The 19,057-nt window shown below is 37.5% G+C and overlaps 1 non-coding gene across 1 annotated transcript; it reads left to right on the forward strand.

The window, feature by feature from the left end:
* Positions 1-9,141: 9,141 nt before the first annotated feature.
* LOC134658555 (U6 spliceosomal RNA) lies at positions 9,142-9,245 on the forward strand. The gene has a single exon (XR_010097706.1). It is a non-coding gene; the product is annotated as a U6 spliceosomal RNA (small nuclear RNA).
* Positions 9,246-19,057: the final 9,812 nt, after the last annotated feature.

Genomic DNA, 19,057 nt, shown 5'->3' on the forward strand with positions numbered 1-19,057 from the left:
GAGATCAAAAGGATCCTGCAGCTGTTTGAAGTTGCAGGTTTGGATCGAGAGTTGTAGTAGGTGGCGATTACAATAGATCAGCAATGGTCGCAGTGATACATAGGCTTTGGAGCCATATTATAGCCCCTAACAAGAAGAAGAATGTACAAACTAGTTTTAGTTACAAAACACAGTTATTTCAGCCCAGAATTCACTGCACAGCTTCTTTATCAACTGCCTGAGATAAATGTTAGTGAAAACTGCACAGAAAAGCTGATGTAATTTATACATTAAATAACTACAAGAAATTGTGGGTCCACCTAACTATGCATTTAACATATTCAGTGCCAGCACTTGCTACGCGCTACGAGTGTAGCCGATAACATGGGAAAAACCGTATGTCGCGAAAAGCGACTACGGATAGTGCATCCGCCTGGCGGGTTGCTGGCAGTGAATGTGTTAACTTAGATAATAAAATACTTACAAGCGAGTCTCCGAGAAAATTTTACAGTTGATTCATCTTTAAAATAGCTAATTTCTGAATAGCTCTTATTTACATTCTGGAACCATGGTTTTCAATTGCTGAAATGACAATACCTAATTATTTAATAAATCAAAGATGAATATTATAAAGATATTATTGTAAATTGGATATAGGAGTCTACAAATATCGTAAAATTTACAACACCTACCAATTAACCGGTTGCCGCATGAATGGAACAATTCATAGTTATTTGACTTAGTGAAAAACTTATCAAAATCTACATGACACACATTCCTCTCAATCTCAAGTCTCATACTAAGTATGTTTTTTATAAATTTTAACCTCACACCGTTCAACCACTCGATTAGTTTCTTATGACCAGTTACTGGAAAGTAACGTAACGTAATCTTGCTTATTATTACATACACAATACTTCGAGGTCCGCAAACACAAGCCGTACCGCTGAACCAAACCAAATACACTGGCTGACTGTCAGGCTGTCAGCTGTCATTGCATGGCAGTAGTGGCACACACGTGAGCCAAAAAACAAAAACAATAGTACCAATATAAAGTAGATAACACACTATCGCACTATGTGTCCTATGTGTTACGGCCCCTGTACACAATGGGCCAGCGCCAGCCATTCCAAGGGACACAGCCATGCGGTAAAATGAGATAGCAATATCACTTGCTCCCTCTAACGCAGTGGTTCCTAACCTGGGGGTAATTACCCCCATGGGGGTAAAACTGGTATTTTACGGGGGTAATAAGTTAACCTAATACAACAAACGTACACGTTTTATTTTTTATTACCATTGGGAGGAGGGGTAAAATCAGAACCCTATAGGGTAGGGAACCCTAGTTAGTCATAGGGGTGACCGGACTGAAAAGGTTAGGAACCACTGCTCTAACGCATAAATGCGTCCCCCAGACTGGCCCATTGTGTACAGGGGCCTTTAGCTACTTAACATACTAAAATAGTGTAGTATGCTATAATGCTTGCGTATTTTATCAAAATCGATAAGATAATACAATGGCACACAGAGCTGACTTCCCATAGAAAATTTTAATTACGCGCCGTTTTCTACTGACAAAGTGGGTGTGTTTGAGTACCTATAGGTTATGAACTTATGATGATTGAGTCCAGTATCGCGTACTAGGAATTTTAAAAAGCCAGCCAGTTTAGTCAGTACAAAAATGTGGCAAATTTGAATAATTTGGGGTCGTGGTGGTGGCTTGCCAGAGTATAGATCCCGGCGTTTTAAACCCTTTAAAGCATATATGGTCAAAAAAATATTGATATAAAGTTTGTGAAATGACTGTCTCATTTCAAACATAGAGAGAATCATACTATCTTTGTCTTACACTAGTACTAGCACCCAAAAGAAAAGGTTGAGTATAGTTTTTTTTGTCCTTATTTACTGACAATTTGGTTTGACCAACTTTAGTTATAATACAGACTCTGTGCAGAAAGAGAAGTGTTGTGGAATGTACTCTAGGCTCCGGATGGCAAGGGGGGCGCCAAAATGGCAAATGAGAAAAAAAAACCGGCCAAGTGCGAGTCGGACTCGCGCACGGAGGGTTCCGCACCATCAACACAAAATAAAGCAAAACAAGCAAAAAAACGGTCACCCATCCAAGTACTGACCCCGCCCGACGATGCTTAACTTCGGTCAAAAATCACGTTTGTTGTATGGGAGCCCCACTTAAATCTTTATTTTATTCTGTTTTTAGTATTTGTTGTTATAGCGGCAACAGAAATACATCATCTGTGAAAATTTCAACTGTCTAGCTATCACGGTTCGTGAGATACAGCCTGGTGACAGACGGACGGACAGCGGAGTCTTAGTAATAGGGTCCCGTTTTTACCCTTTGGGTACGGAACCCTAAAAATGTTTTAAAAGACGCGAGTTCGGCGAGGGGGGGGGGGGGGGGCGGTTGGAAAATACGCTTGAAAACTTCAACAAAGGGCGCCATAACCCGATTTCGCTCTACCCTGATCAAGGGCTCGGGCCGGCACTGGGAATGTATGGGGCCCAATACATTCCACGACTAATCTCTTTCCGAACAGACTCCAAAGACTAATATAACTAAAACCCTTCCAATAATGGCAATAATTATTCTATACTTGGTCACGTCAACGTCACTGAAAAGGTCTTGACGCTGCTCTTCCGTGGAGACCTGTCCAAGCAATCGCGTCAGCACTTAAACTTAACATTGACAAGATTCAAATCAATCACGAAGCAACCCCCACACTACAGTGTGAACCCTCCTTCATAGAAGTTTAGACTGTACAGTACAGTCGCCATCAGATATATCGGAGCGGTCAAGACGCTCACAAATATCTGAACACGCCTCTATTGTCAGGGCGTTAGAGCGCGTGTTCAGATATTTGTGAACACCTTGGCCGCTCCGATATATCTGGTGGCGACTGTACATATGCACCGCACTAGTACGGAATTTCCACTTCCGTGGCTATGTCAAAAATTTCAAGGGACATTATGTACTGTTGGACGGTACACGTGCGAATAGGTCATTCGCAACTCGTGTCGATTTAAAACACGACACTTGTATCGTAAATAACTATTGTTATCTTATTGTATGCTGCGAATAGTATCGCTGACCATACAAACGAAAATGTTATTATAAGGGATTAATAAAATACCGCTTTTTTTGTACGGAAATGGCTTGAGAAAATTATTTTTATTACCTTCGTCATATGGCCGATTTTCTTGAAACACATTTGCCGAGTTACTATTTAGTAAATAGTAAACAGTATTTACAAAATTTGGCAGGCAGTAATTGTGCTCTATTTCCACGATACAAGAAGGCAAATTGACACCTGAAAATCAATATTGATTTGTTTTACAAAGGGGCAAAGTTGTTGTTTAACCGCACGTGCATGGAATCTTGAGTATTGCGAGGGATAAACAAAATTTGCCCCCAAGTGAAACACAAAATTTTTCACCACACCAACCCGAAGAAAATATTAACTGTAAACTGTAAGTTGCTGTAAGATATCAACAAAATCAAACCAAATGAAATCCAAATGAATGTTATTGAATATTTATCATTCAAAATCATCACTTAAAAGTCAATTCTACCAGCAAACATAAGAAAACAACTCAAAATTATTTTTTTTAAACTACGTCGATGGCAAACAAGCATACGGCCCGCCTGAGGGTATATATTACAGTTGGGACTGAAAGCAACTTCTTTTTCAATATTGTTCGTTTATTTTATGTTACCCACCTTCTAAATTCACAGATGGTACAGCCTCATATATTAAACGATGACAGCTCACTTTTTGATCTGGTGTAAAGTGATGGTCACAAATCTTCTTATTTTTATAAATTTTCAGTGGGTCTGTCTCCTTTAATCTGTCACCAACAATTGACAACCAAGTTCTAAACAATTCCGGTTTTCTTACTGGATGAGGAAAAGCGTGCATGGGTGCACCTGCAACATACAATAACATAGACATAACATAATTCATATACAGAGCCTGGAATTCTCGTAGAATTTTTGAGCTGTCATAGGGACTTCCTATTATACATATGTATATCGATAAATACAGAATACATTATGTAAAATATGATTATGAGTAGAAGTAAACAACATGCGGTCTTATCGCGAGTGAGCAATCTCTTCGAGATAACTTTTGGATACCAACTTTTAGGAAATTATAAATAGAAATTAAAATAATAATCCAATCACACTAGTGCGACACGAAACGTACGATTACGAAACTATGTCGAAAATTTAAAGGGCCATATCAGCCATATGTACTGTAAAACTTGAGTATGATACATGTGCGATGTGCGAGAATACTGAATAGGTAATTCGACTCATATCAATTTAAAACACTCCCATCGGTCGTGTTTTATACCTCGTTTACATTCAGCCGAAGTGAGCAGGGAAGTGGGCAGGACGAGTGTGTAAACACGATACTTCTCATGCCACTGCCATTGCCACTCGCGCTGCCCGGCGCTCCCCAAAATGGCTGTTTTTTGTGCGGAAGTCAAAGGACCGGCAGCGCGAGCGGCAGTGCATGTTCACATTCTGCTCCGTCGCTCATTACTCGCCCAGCGCCTGGAGGAGCGCCGCGGCCGCTGTAATTATTTCGACGTCTGCCATTGCCCAAAGTTGAAAGCGAAGTGAGTGATAGGGCAGTATGTAAACACACACTCCTCTCAATCCTGCTGCAGCAGTATTTAGGGAATTATTGCCGGCAGCGCGAGGGGCAGCGGCAGGGGCTGAATTTTGTAAATGAGGTATTATTAACTTATCGCTACGTTGCGAATTTCCTATTTTTCGCACTAGTATCGCAATATACTATTATTCAAAGAAATGCAACACTACTTACCTAAATCCGCGCACATGAAGAGGCAGCATCGTTTTTTTCTTCCTATAGCATTCATTTTTAACAACTTTGAATATATTAAATTAGAGTAATGGCAGCCTCTAGGGCCTTTGCCAGAGTCAGTGAGAGGTAGAGAATATTAACAAAGTTAAATATATATTATTAGCAAGAAAAAACGCTGTACACCACCAACTTTTAATACACGAGTACGAGACTTGCGAGTATCTTTGAAAAATGTCAATTGTCAATGTCAATTTGACAGAATAATAATACCATTTTTTTTAATGTTTCGTTTTTGTCAAAGAGAATAATAAAGCTGTACCCAGACGGGCTGGGCAAATCGACCGATTTGATCAGGAAAATAATTGGCGACAATCTTCAATTTACTCACCAATTTAAGATTTAAGCTCGAAAACGAAAATACGTCACAAATTGGTATTCTTGCGTCCGCACCCCATTTTATCGGTAATATCGGTTATAATCGGCGGTCGAATTCGGCGAGCCAAATTGGCGTTTGCGTCCGCAAGTCCTGATTTGATCGGACAATTTCTTCATATTGGTGAAAAATTGTCTCGTCTGGACAAAGCTTTAATTTCTAAAAACTACTATAAGTAGAGTCCACACGAACTGGGCAAATCGGCCGATTTGATCAGGAAAATCATGGCGCCAATCTCATCTAGCGTCCATACGTACACAAATTTAATGGCTTCTTGATCGGTGCTTCTATAGTAATCAAGATTTTTTTAATGACGTAATCCCGCACTCTCCATAATCTCCATACAAACTTACAACCCTTATTTAACCCTTTTAAGGGATGAATTTTTAAAAACGCTGAAATCACTTTTCTTGTATTCTTATAATATACTATTATACAACGATTCAAGTCCCGCACTCAAAAAAATATTTGACGTGCATACAAACTTTCAACCCCTTTTTCACTACCTTGGGGGATGAATTTTCAAGAACGCTGAAATAACTTTTCTTGTATTCTAATAATATGACTTTATACAAAGATTCAAGTCCCGCACTCAAAAAAATGTTTGATCTCCATACAAACTTTCAACCCCTATTTAACCCTTTTAAGGGATGAAGTTTTAAAACGCTGAAATCACTTTTCTTGTATTCTTATAATATGCCCTTATACAAAGATTCAAGTCCCGCACTCAAAAAAAGATTTGATGTGCACACAAACTTTCAACCCCTTTTTCACCACCTTGGGGGATGAATATTCAAAAACACTGAAATTAGTTTCCTTCTCTTTTATTATAATACCTTTTTACGAAGTTTCAAGTTTCTAGCTTACAATAAAATTTAAACCCCAAGACAAACTTTCATCCCCTTTTTAACCCCCTTAGGGGTTGAATTTTTAATAATGTTCAATTAATGTTATTTTTTTATTTTATGTTACGCGTTTATAAGAAGTTTCAAAGAATTCGTAATGGATTCTATCTTTCAACCCCGTTTTAACACTGTTAGGGGATGAATTTTTAAAAACGCTGAAATTATTTTTCTTGTATTTTAATAATATGCCCATATACAAAGTTTCAAGTCCCGCACTCGAAAAAAAATTCGATCTCCATACAAACTTTCTACCCCTTTTTCACCACCTTAGGGAAAGAATTTTCAAAAACGCTGAAATTAGTTTTCTTGTATTTTAATTATTTATCTTTTAACGAAGTTTCAATTTCCTAGCTCAAAATAAAACTTGAACCCCATACAAACTTTGGACCCCCATTTCACCCCTTTAGGGGATGAATTTTGAAAAATCCTTTCTTAGTGGACCCCTAGACCTCATAAGGACGTAAGGATTTTAACGTTCACTAACCATGTATGGACCTTTAGTCTGAAATAAATGATTTTTATTTATTTATTTATTTATAAGGAACCTACTTGCCAAATTTGGACTTTCTAGTCCCAGCGGTTTGGGCTGTGCGTTGATTTAAGTCAGTCAGTCAGTCAGGTCTTTCACGTTTATATATATATAGAAGATAATGTTATTAGTAAAAGTTTAGCATAATTAGTATAGTGATTTAGGCTTGAAAACCGTCAGCCAGGCATACTGTGGCGGTTATAATGTTATTATTGACTTACCAAGTAGACGCAGCGTTGGTACTGCTGTTGCACTCAGTCTCTTAAAGCGATTTTTATGTTCCGCTGAAAAATGTAGATCACAAACCCTCTTCTTCTTATAAAAATCATAATCGGACGGGGTATCCAACTTGCCCCCAACAAGCTTAACCCAAACTTTAAAGCGATCAGGGTATTTGTCTGGATTAGGAAAGATATGTATCACCGCATCTGAAATAAGTTATATAAATTCTAATGGTGTAACATATGCGCGAGTTTTTCAACCTCTTATGTCACTTTATTGCACATAAACAAGTTTCCAAAAAACAGAAACAACAGAGTAAAAGATATAAGTTTATGTACAAAGGCGAACTTATCCCTAATAGATATCTCAGTAGGAGGAGGAGGAGGAGGAGGGGGAGAAGAAGGTCAGATGGCAGTAGCATTCGTAAAAGCTAGTGCCTTCGTTATTTCTTGGGATTAGTTGCCAAGCGGACCCTTAGGCTCCCATGAGCCGTGGCAAATGCCGGGACAACGCGAGATTAATGAAAAAAAAATCCTAGGCTTTGACGACGGTGCAGTCCTACCGCAGCCCTAGCCCAGAACTCCGCCAAACCTTTTGGCCGCCGGACCTAGTCCGCAAAGACGCTCACTCACACGCCAGAGCAAATCAGGGCTGCCAGTACATAAATCTTGATTATACGATCCAGTGCCCGCAATTATACGAAATTCGATTGCATTATACGAGTACAAAAAAAAAAACATTAATTTTAAATCATTTCTTTAAAAGCTAGTGAATTTCGGTATACGCGGTAAGCCCCAAATAGCGGGGATCTTTTTATTTAACTCCAAAAAAGGAGTAATAAGGGTGACAGAGAACGATGCCCGCAATTTGCGAACTTAAAATTTCGCGGTTATAGCCCACATTGACGAGTATTTAAGTAGTTGCCTTTCCATTAAATCGTATAAACCTTCGATCAACACGGGCTTCCGACAGGTCGGAAGGGATAGGCCCAAGCGATATCTTGACATTCAAATCATTCTGCCATTTTTCGCGGGGGGGGGGAACGTGCACACAATCGCACTTCTCACACACTTGCATACAAAATCCAATCTGTAATGACGACACAAATACATAGAAAATGACACCCTACACAGACAAATCTTGCACACCTCGATTTGTTTTTGTGTACGGACGAGTCACAAGTGTCACAACACGCACACTAACACATTTTTGTCAAGAGATGAGAAGTCGGATTTGTTGCTCGACCGGTCCGCAATTTGTACTGGGCGAGAAAAATCGATAAATCCAGCAATTACATGAGACTAAAATATAATAATTGTGTTTAAATATAATTAAACAACTGTACCGATATTCGGAACCTAAAGTAATATATTGAGAGTGGCAACACTGTAGTTAGTCGTATTGTCCTTTTCTAGCATATACGTCCATCTCTCTCCCACACCCCCACCACTTCAGGCAGTTGCGTTTGACAATTTTGACAGTTAGAAACAAACGCAAATTACCTCTTTGGCTTGCTGTTTTTCCATCTGGAAGGTCGTGAAGCTAAACTGCTGGTGAGTTTTTGAATTTGTACCCCAGTTTAGCTGACTATATTGAAAAACAGTTTCTAACGGCTTTTGCCGTTCGAAATAAATATTTAAATTTAGTTGTCCGTTAAACTATCTAGCAAATAAAAATGATCCGGAATAGTGATGTGCAAGTGTTTTCAAAGGCTGCCTGCGCGCACCGTGGCTATGCCAATGAAAATACTAGAACACATGGTAGAAAACACATCGAGCTGGTAAAGCGTGCACGTGTCACCATTATAATTTAATTTTATTAAGTCTCTTCCGAGTCTTGTTAGTTTAAATCTTTGTGTGTGTATAATAACGGTTGAAATTATATAATACTTAAATGGTGATGTGTGGAGGTATACCCTTTCAAGTGATTTGTGTTTTCGAATACGAATGGATCGGATAGTTAATACGTGTTACGTAGAACCTACGTATTAAGGTAGAAGCTTATAGACGTGTAGGTTTTTTATCTGTCCAAGTATCTATCAGCAATTTATCTTTTTATCCCGTTCCGGGTTAATATAATATTGCAAAATTAATTTTTTGGTAATAAACTTGCTGATAAATAACGTGTACCCGAATAGGAGTCGACGATATTTCCGCTCTAAGGGACACAAGGTAACGAACAAACCTACATCGCAAACATTGCATTTATTTTTGTGGAAAGTGAGTACTTCGGCAGTACATAAACTTAAATCTGACTAGACATAGAGAGAGATTAGCATGGCTCTGCGCAAGAATGACATGCGAATTCGTGAAGTATTTCACTCTGTATCTATCAACTTATATCTCTCCAACTAGATCTTTGATTTATGTAGGTAGGTACCTACTTAAATATATAACTTAGCAGGTACTTACAGCTTTAAAGGTTAAGGAAAAGAACTCTTGCATGTAGGTGCTATATGTGCTTGTGTTATTTTGAATTTGAATAACTTGATTATTAATTCTATACGTAACTACATACAAGAGGGTCAATTCTTAAGCCTACTTACCTACCTACATAAATAGTACACTTAAATTAAACGTTTCAAATAAAATCGGAAGCCTGTGACATGGAAGGGCATTAACGATACGGGAATCTTTAGATTGATTCAGTGACGAAGACGCATGGTTTGGTTCATATTGTCAAATTATATTAGTTAACTGTAGAGTTAAAGTTTAGTTTTGGCAAATCTGCGCGTCACCGTGAATGACACTTTCTAAAAGTGCCTGTTAAAGCCGGCGTAAAGCCTTTCACCTTGTCGAGCAAGGAACCCGCAACTTAGGGAATATTACCCATAAACTCAGGGTATTTGATTTGAATGATACTTATTCTTAAACTTACGTTTGTTATGGTTCCACCTGCTAAGGTGCGCCTAAGAGAATCTTTTATTCGTTCACAAACTAACGTCAAGTTATTTGTGATGAAACCAATATATTATGTACCTATCTAAACCTGCGCAAGGCTGCCATGTTTACACCTGCGTAAGGTGTGCCAAAAGAATCTTTGATTCGTTCACAAACTAACGTCAAGTTATTTGTGATGAAACCAATATATTATGTACCTATCTAAACCTGCGCAAGGCTGCCATGTTTACACCTGCGTAAGGTGTGCCAAAAGAATATTTGATTCGTTCACAAACTGACGTCAAGTTATTGATGATGATATTATAACCTATGTAAGCCTGCGCAAGGCACGTCAGACATATTCACAGAAATATAAATGATATGGTCATAACACAGGCGTGCGAGTAGACCACAATCACAAAAATATTACAAAGATTAAGTTGTAAATATCTCTTTTTAGAGAATGTAAAAATGGTTTAAAATAATGTTTTGGGTAAAAATCAGTCGAAATAGGCAAGGCTTCGTTATTAGAGTTTTCATTTTTGTTTACCAATCTATTTCAAGGGTCCCGAACACCCTATTGGCTAAACCCGAAATTGGGCTAATTAACTGTGGTAAAAGTGAAAACTGCTTTCCATTTACATAACATTTCTAAAATTATAATAGGTAAAATAAAAACCTAAGATTCCAGGCCTATCTCGACTCATTTTTATTTTAAAGATGGGAAAAAAAAAATCTTTGCACCCTAATATAAAATTGTGGTCTGGAGACGCTAAGCCTCATAACTTGGGTGGCATAGATAATACTAAGAGATTTAGTCACCTAATTTCGACTATAAGCCCAGGCAGAATATTGATAATTAGAATAAGGAGTGGTCAATCCTCCAAGGTCCATACAATCTGTGGACTCTAATTAAATCAGGCTCGGTAAGCTCACGACACGACAGAGCTTACGATTCCATTCTGAAATAAGCTATGTTTACAATATATATTACCCATGGTGTGAAACAAACAGCCTGCTCAAGGTGTACAAAGGGTCCGTTTACGGCCCTATAAACATCTACAAACCTTTGAAGTCTAGGCCTGCTACAATATGACAGACTAGAAATAAATACATATGATCCCAATGTAAGAGCAGCTCACAGTTGCATAAATTATATTTGGCTGGAGAGCACTTGTCTTTCAGTTAACATGTTTACGAGTACCTACCTATGTACACGACATGACCAAGGTTACCTACCTTTTTACATAATTATTATATCCCTGACTGCCATGGTATATTAGGAAAATTATCATGTGCTGGCGGTGCTGCTGCTGCACAAGCATGTTTGAAATAAAATATACAAAACTGGCCTAACGGGCGTTTATGAATTATGTATTTTACACCCTTGTGTCTGTATTGTGACCCTGGAAGTTTTAAACCACCTGTATCGTAAGTGCTCCTATGCACGGATTAAGTTTATAATAAACTACCCATGCCCTAACCTCAAGGGCAAGTGCTTCTATGCACGGACCAGATATTGTTGTCACTTATTTCACTTATCATGACTTGTCATAGTTTGATACTACACGTTTAATAAATTTAAGACCGTGGAATGTACCCACTACAAAAGGTTTTTAAAAATAGTGACTGAATGGTTTGTACGAACGGTTCTAGCACAGTTTCTGGGCGGTCACGTCTAGGGCATGACCCTCTAGTTCTCAATTTATACAAAATTATAGCATTGTGATACTGTTCGCTTTGCACAATAAAATAGGGGAACAGGAGCACGCCTTGCGAAAAGGCGAAGCTATTTTGAAACGCAAACCTTTCAATAATAGATTGAAATATATAAATAATTATGTTTTTGGTATGGAACATGTAATTGTACACCCAAACAAATGCAATCATTTATTATATGTTAGCAAAACTCTGCCAAAGTGTTAGTCTGTCTCTACAGTGTAACCTGAAGGCATGAATGCACATGAATCTCTTGAAACATGGTGGATTAACTAATTTACACCCCGTCTGTGTCTTGCTCCTACCAAATCCACAAGTTGAGGACCTCAACCTATCTAGGCATCCTTCTTGCTCGAGACCTGAAAAAATAATCTCATGCAGTCAAGTGTCGGAAAACCAGGTCCACACTCTTAGCACTACCGTGAATATATCTAAGAAGTCTGTATACTGCCTTCCAGGAGGCGGGATGTTAATAGACTAGCCTATATAGTAGGCCAGAGATATAGTATACAAAAGCACACTGGCCCAAATCCAGTAATATTATATGCACTTCAGAATACAAAATAATTGACTATTCTGCGTATATTTGATATCAAAAAGTTACAATTACCTACCCTTAGGTCATAAGGAGGATAAATATACATAAATATCAAATATATTCGACAAAGTGTTGACCCTAGCATTGGATAAAATAGAGGTTCCTCTTAAACGGCATCTGCGCTGTTGGCTTTGGGCCCACGGGTGCCCGGCAAAAGGTCGGGGACCCCATGGTTCCGCACAGTTATTGCAAATAATGTAAAATCACAAAATAAACACAAATTTTCATTTTGGTTAAAAACACATATGCGATGAGCTAAGGTTTCGAATTAAGTACCTTATTCTTAATCTGGAAAGAGAAGACTGAATATTCAGAATTAAGCTATGTCTATGAATGGTTTACATAAATTAAGCCACTTTAGCGTTCAGAAACAATCAAGTTTATGTCTACTAGTAGGCACCAGATAAGGTAAACTACTCATACTGCATATATAGACAATAATGAGTACAATTAAGGTCACTTGATGATAGCTAAACATGAACATAAGCAGAATGAGCTGCACCTATACAAATATCATTGATAAAGCTCTGTGGCAATTCTACATTTACCATTTGAACGCCAAGAGCACCAAAAAGCGTCGTAACTAGTGCCCACATGAGTATTATGATATGGCTTAAGCTCTCAAAGTAACCTTCACAATTTTAAGTAAGGTTTGTTTAGGTCCATTAGCTCGCGTTCGCGTTAGTAAAGCGTACAAACGATTAAATGCATTTTATAGCTATAACCAAATAAATAGCTCACACTGGCTCACAGTCATTAAAAGAATTCAGTAAAATCATTAAAAGTATTCCCTATGATATTTTATTAAGTACCTACCCAATATTAACTTTGTGGGTAGTGATAGTGATATAACGAATATTTAAAATATTCGTCTACTTAATCCTGAGGGATTCTGGAAATAAGAAAGGTCTTGTCCTTGTTATATCCTGCAACTGCTTACCTTACTAGATAATTATTATCAAATTTGTCAATAATTGGGAGTTATAAATAAAAACTACTCGAGTACTTTATGATTTTTATCTTTTCATATTTTAATTACATCACTCCATATCACAGATGTTGTATGCTCCCTGAAGAGTAGACTGACTTATCTTCTTTTACATAGTCTCACATACATATAATTAAGTACTATAGCACCCTTGTGGTGACTCACTTATTTTCGTTGAAAATTTATAAGTACCTACATTAAATACGTATATAAAATGGAAAGTTAGTATCATAATATAATGGTATATAAAATTGTATGCTTTACTAAATACCTCTCTCCTCACATGTATTAAAATAAAGGGTGTACTACATAATTAATTAATTAATTGAACACTCCTAATATAATAATATTACATATACATAATATGTAAGTACATGTATAATCACATTGGCTTGGCGTCTTCCCACCACCAGGCGATAACAAACACGTCTCAATATATTACTTTAGGTTCCGAATATCGGTACAGTTGTTTAATGACAGCGTTTTACACAAAAATAAAACGCTAATTAAATAACTTACCATATTCGGAACCTAAAGTTTTAATCCTGCCTGGTGTAAATATGTATAATTTTGAGACAATGAGGTAATTTGCGTTTGTTTCTAACTGTCAAAATTGTCAAACGCAACTGCCTGAAGTGGTGGGGGTGTGGGAGAGAGATGGACGTATATGCTAGAAAAGGACAATACGACTAACTACAGTGTTGCCACTCTCAATATATTACTTTAGGTTCCGAATATGGTAAGTTATTTAATTAGCGTTTTATTTTTGTGTAAAACGCTGTCATTAAACGTATGACATGTAAAAAAAATATTACGTGTGAAATGTAACACCTTCTTTTTGTGAATTTGATGTCCCCGACCTCTTTTTACAACAAAAAAGCGGCCAAGTGCGAGTCGGACTCGCCCATGAAGGGTTCCGTATTTAGGCGATTTATGACGTATAAAAAAAAAACTACTTACTAGATCTCGTTCAAACCAATTTTCGGTGGAAGTTTACATGGTAATGTACATCATATATTTTTTTTAGTTTTATCATTCTCTTATTTTAGAAGTTACAGGGGGGGGGGACACACATTTTACCACTTTGGAAGTGTCTCTCGCGCAAACTATTCAGTTTAGAAAAAAATGATATTAGAAACCTCAATATCATTTTTGAAGACCTATCCATAGATACCCCACACGTATGGGTTTGATGAAAAAAAATTTTTGAGTTTGTGTTCGAAGTATGGGGAACCCCAAAAATTTATTGTTTTTTTTCTATTTTTGTGTGAAAATCTTAATGCGGTTCACAGAATACATCTACTTACCAAGTTTCAACAGTATAGTTCTTATAGTTTCGGAGAAAAGTGGCTGTGACATACGGACGGACAGACGGACAGACGGACAGACAGACAGACATGACGAATCTATAAGGGTTCCGTTTTTTGCCATTTGGCTACGGAACCCTAAAAACCGAGCAATTAGGCATTTTTTCTGCTGCTGTGTTCACTCGCGCGTCTGGACTCGGTCTAGTTAAAAATCCGAGCGCAACTAGTTTTATTACCCGCGCTAGATCAGTTGATCTTGTACCTAGGCAGAGGGGAAATAGTGCGAATGCCGCATCCCTTCCGTGTTGATCGAAGGTATAAACAGTATTGGTATTTGGTACACTGTTTTTTAAAGCATGTCAGTAGTTTGACATCGGTGTTTTTTTTCGAATCCAATTATACCGACTGACCAACTATACGTAATGGATACGAAAAAAAATCGATTATACGAATTTCGTAGCCAATTCTACGATCTGGCAGCCCTGGAGCAAATTTTAAGTAAACAACTAATAAAAAGTTTAGGGATTGCAAATAGTGATATCGATATTTACAATTTATGGTAAAAATCTTCTCAATTTTGCTTTGTTCTTATCCAACTTTAATTTATTTCGAAAATGTCTAAACCTAACATATTTTTTATACACGACAATGTTAAAAATAAAGGTCTTTATCATTAACCAACTCTCTTTATGTTTTTCTTGTTTTAGTTTATAAACTTAATGTAATTTGCTGTTTAAATTAAAAATGTCTTCTACTGATTCTAGACAATAATAATTTACCTGTCTCAGAACACCCAAATGCACAACGATGCGGCATTGTAAAATCGACTAACTTGTGCTTGCGCGCCTTTCACGGTAGAAGTGAATGAAATTATGCTCAAACTGAAGAGCGTGAAAAAATAACAGTTTTGAATCGACAACATATATTTTTTTTATATCCGCATAATTCGTATTGTCGCTTAGTTAGGATTTAAAATTTAAAAGTGAAAAAATTTCGACAAACAATGCAAGTCGGCCTATTCAATTCGACACTTGACAGCTGCGTTCACTGCGACGGTTGCGTTCAGAAATTATGAATATATGCATGTTAGCTGGGTTATAACCGCGAACACCGAAGTTCGCAAATTATCTTTGTCATTCTAATTAAGTAATTACGCCTTAAGACATCGTAGGGATGATCAAATCGACCGAAAAGAAATTGGCGTCAATCCACGTAAATCTCATCTAGAGACTGTGCGGAAAGAGAAGAGTCGTGGAATATATGGGGCCCAATACAATCCACGACTCTTCTCTTTCCGCACAGACTCTAGCATCAATTTTGGTGACATTAAAGCGCTCTAAAGGAGAGTTTCCGAACGGAAGCTCTCAGTGTCAAATCACATGTTGAAATTCATACTTGAAAAATGAAATCTCAAGCCAGTTATTATACGATTTATAAGTGAAATAAATAGTTTAAAGTGTAAAAATTGTACAAATAACGATAAACAGTGATTTACATTACATTTTGTACTTACCGGCCTTTGTTAAGGCCGAAGTATTTAACGGACGGTATAATTTGGATTTAAACTGACGAGTAAGTATTTGTTTTATTATATTGTTACTTTATAAGACAATAGTTATCATTGTATTGCATATGTGAGACTCATTACATGTTATAAAGTTCATAGTTGCTTTCTGCATTAAGTGCAGCTTTCGACCCAAATATCGCCGTAAGCACTATCACTATAGCTTAATTTGCCGATAGCAAGGTCCCATCAAAATACATTGGTTATGTGCAATTTCTCTTTGTTTAACGTATGAGATAGTTTGAGAACAAAGATTGAGATGTACACATTTGCCACATACATTACCTTATAATCAGTATTATGTGTACACACATAATCCCATAGCCACACATTGATTTTACTCTAAATATGTATGTATGTATGTAAACACTTTATTGTACATAAGACATGTTAAGATACAATTAAAAGAAAGTATACAATGTACAAAGGCGAACTTATCCCTATAAGGGATCTCTTCCGGTCAACCTTTGAGCAATTGAGAGTAGACAAATGAAAATGACAGACAAATGAACACATGTACTGAAAAGCAAATTATGGTAAATATATTTGACAAATAAATAAAAATAAATATGATAGGGACAGTCTTACACAACTTGCTTTAGCCCCACGGTAAGCTCTTAAAGTACTCTCTCTTAACTTCTCTTTGGAAGTACTTAGATACATAGAAAACATCCATGACTCAGTAACAAATATCTCGGCTCATCACACAAATAAATTCCCTTTACCAGGATTCTAACCCAAGACCATTGGCTTCATAGACAAGATCACCCACTAGACCAGACGGGACAAAATTTTTATATTCAGTATACCTACTCAGTTGTATTTATATTTTCAGAATGGAAGGAAGAACCTTGAATCAGTGTGCTTGACAAACTAAAGTGAGATGAAAGTGAAGTTAAGTCACACCAGCTGACTCCACTCTGATTATATGGACAGTGTGAAACAGTGCGAACAACTACAGTGTATGGTGAACATATTTGATATTTGTGAATCGGAAAGTGAATTAAATGAAGCTAATTTATTAATAAGTAATCTCCGGAGACAATGTAAGTTGATTATAAGATTAAAAGATAATAAGATATATACATAGATAGTATATATAATAAGATATATTTTATGCTTATTCAAATAAAAGTGTAAATAACAACTTCAGAGTTTGACTTTAATAAATCGTCAGGTGACAACTAAAACAATATTAATTACTGCTACAATTTCAGAGTCATAGTGAAGCTCAGTACATAGTAAACAAGGTTGATTTTTAGGGTTCTGTACCCAAAGGGTAAAAGCGGGACCCATATTACCAAAATATGCGTTGGGACGATGACATCAAAAGGACTGCGGGGATGAGGTGGCTCCAGGTTGCACAGAACCGTGAAGAATGGCGTAAAATGAAGGAGGCCTACACCCGAAGGGTAGAAAAGGGCTAAAGAGAGAGATACCCAAAGGGTAAAAACGGGACCCTATTACTAAGACTCCGCTGTCTGTCTGTTCATCCGTCTGTCTGTCACCAGACTGTATCTCATGATCTCATGAACCGTGATAACTAGACAGTTGAAATTTTCACAAATGATGTATTTCTGTTGCCGCTATAACAACAAATACTAAAAACAAAATTAAATAAATATTTAAGTGGGGCCAATACTAGGCTGGATATGAGCGATGAAATGAGTAAGTTTTTATTAATATGTTATAAAATGCCATGTTGGTGGCAAACAAGCATACAAGGCTGTTAGTGCCGATGGTAAGTGGGACTTTAGACTATATCTCTGCATCTCCAAGGGACTCACATCTATACACTCTTATTAGGGTTCCGTACCCAGGGGTACCAAGGGTAAAACCGGGACCCTATTACTAAGACTCCTCTGTCCGTCTGTCTGTCATCAGGTTGTATCTTATGGACCGTGATAGCTAGACAGTTTAAATTTTCACAGATATTGTATTTCCGTTGCCGCTATAACAACAAATACTAAAAACAGAATAAAATAAATAAACTGGGGCTCCCATGCAACAAACGTGATTTTTTTGCCGTTTTGTGCGTAATGGTACGGAACCCTTCGTGCGCGAGTCCGACTCGCACTTGGCCGGTTTTTCTTAGTAGGTATATGACATTTATTTCAGTTTACTTCACTGTCCGTCTGTATGTCTGTCACCAGGCTGTATACCATGAACCGTGATAGGTAGAGGCAATTGAAATTTTCACAGATTATGTATTTTTGTTGCCGTTATAACAACAAATACTAAAAAGTACGGAACCCTTCGTGCGAGAGTCCGACTCGCACTTGGCCGGTTTTTCTTAGTATATGACATTTAAGGCTCCGTCACACAGGCGCGTTGTGCAGGCGGCGCGTGAGCGGGGCGCGCCGCTTTTTCATATAAAACGCTCACGCCCCGCCCGGAAAACGCGCCTGTGTGACGGAACCTTTATTTCATTTTACTCCACTGTCCGTCTGTCTGTCTGTCACCAGGCTGTATCTTATGAACCGTGATGGCTAGACTGTTGAAATTTTCATAGATGATGTTGTGGGTGTTGAACCTACGTGGATCGTAAATGATAAATGCACGCACTCGTAAACAATATGTAATTTCTATAATTACAGTGTTTATTATTTGTTAGGTAACGTTAGTATTCAAACAAGCGGTTAGCAAGAGCACACACAGTTCACTAAAACACTCGTTAGGTTCATGCACCACACCATTATATCATTAGTCGATGAGTCTTTGGTTAGTGTCACAGTATTTATAATAAGATGTCACAGTCGGTACACGGATAGGATTTCAGCGGGTAATGCGCGTGCGATAGTTCCCGTCAGCCCATCGACACCCCATACTATGATAACTTAGGAACGTACTTGTTACCAACGTTGAGGCATAGTAAATAATCTTATCGAATTAAAATGACTGCTGTTGCATTTTGGTAACACATACCATACTTGCTTTCAAACATAGACGTAGGTATAATACGTCTATGTTTGAAACTTTTCTTTAGGTTGGTATGATCGGTAAAACGTCTACCGTCATTCTAAATTGTGGTGAAAGCGGTTATGTTACGTGTTTATTTTTGTGTTTAGACCAAATAACTTTAGC

This window comes from Cydia amplana, chromosome 22, assembly GCF_948474715.1.
Source record: "Cydia amplana chromosome 22, ilCydAmpl1.1, whole genome shotgun sequence".
Taxonomy (NCBI): domain Eukaryota; kingdom Metazoa; phylum Arthropoda; class Insecta; order Lepidoptera; family Tortricidae; genus Cydia; species Cydia amplana.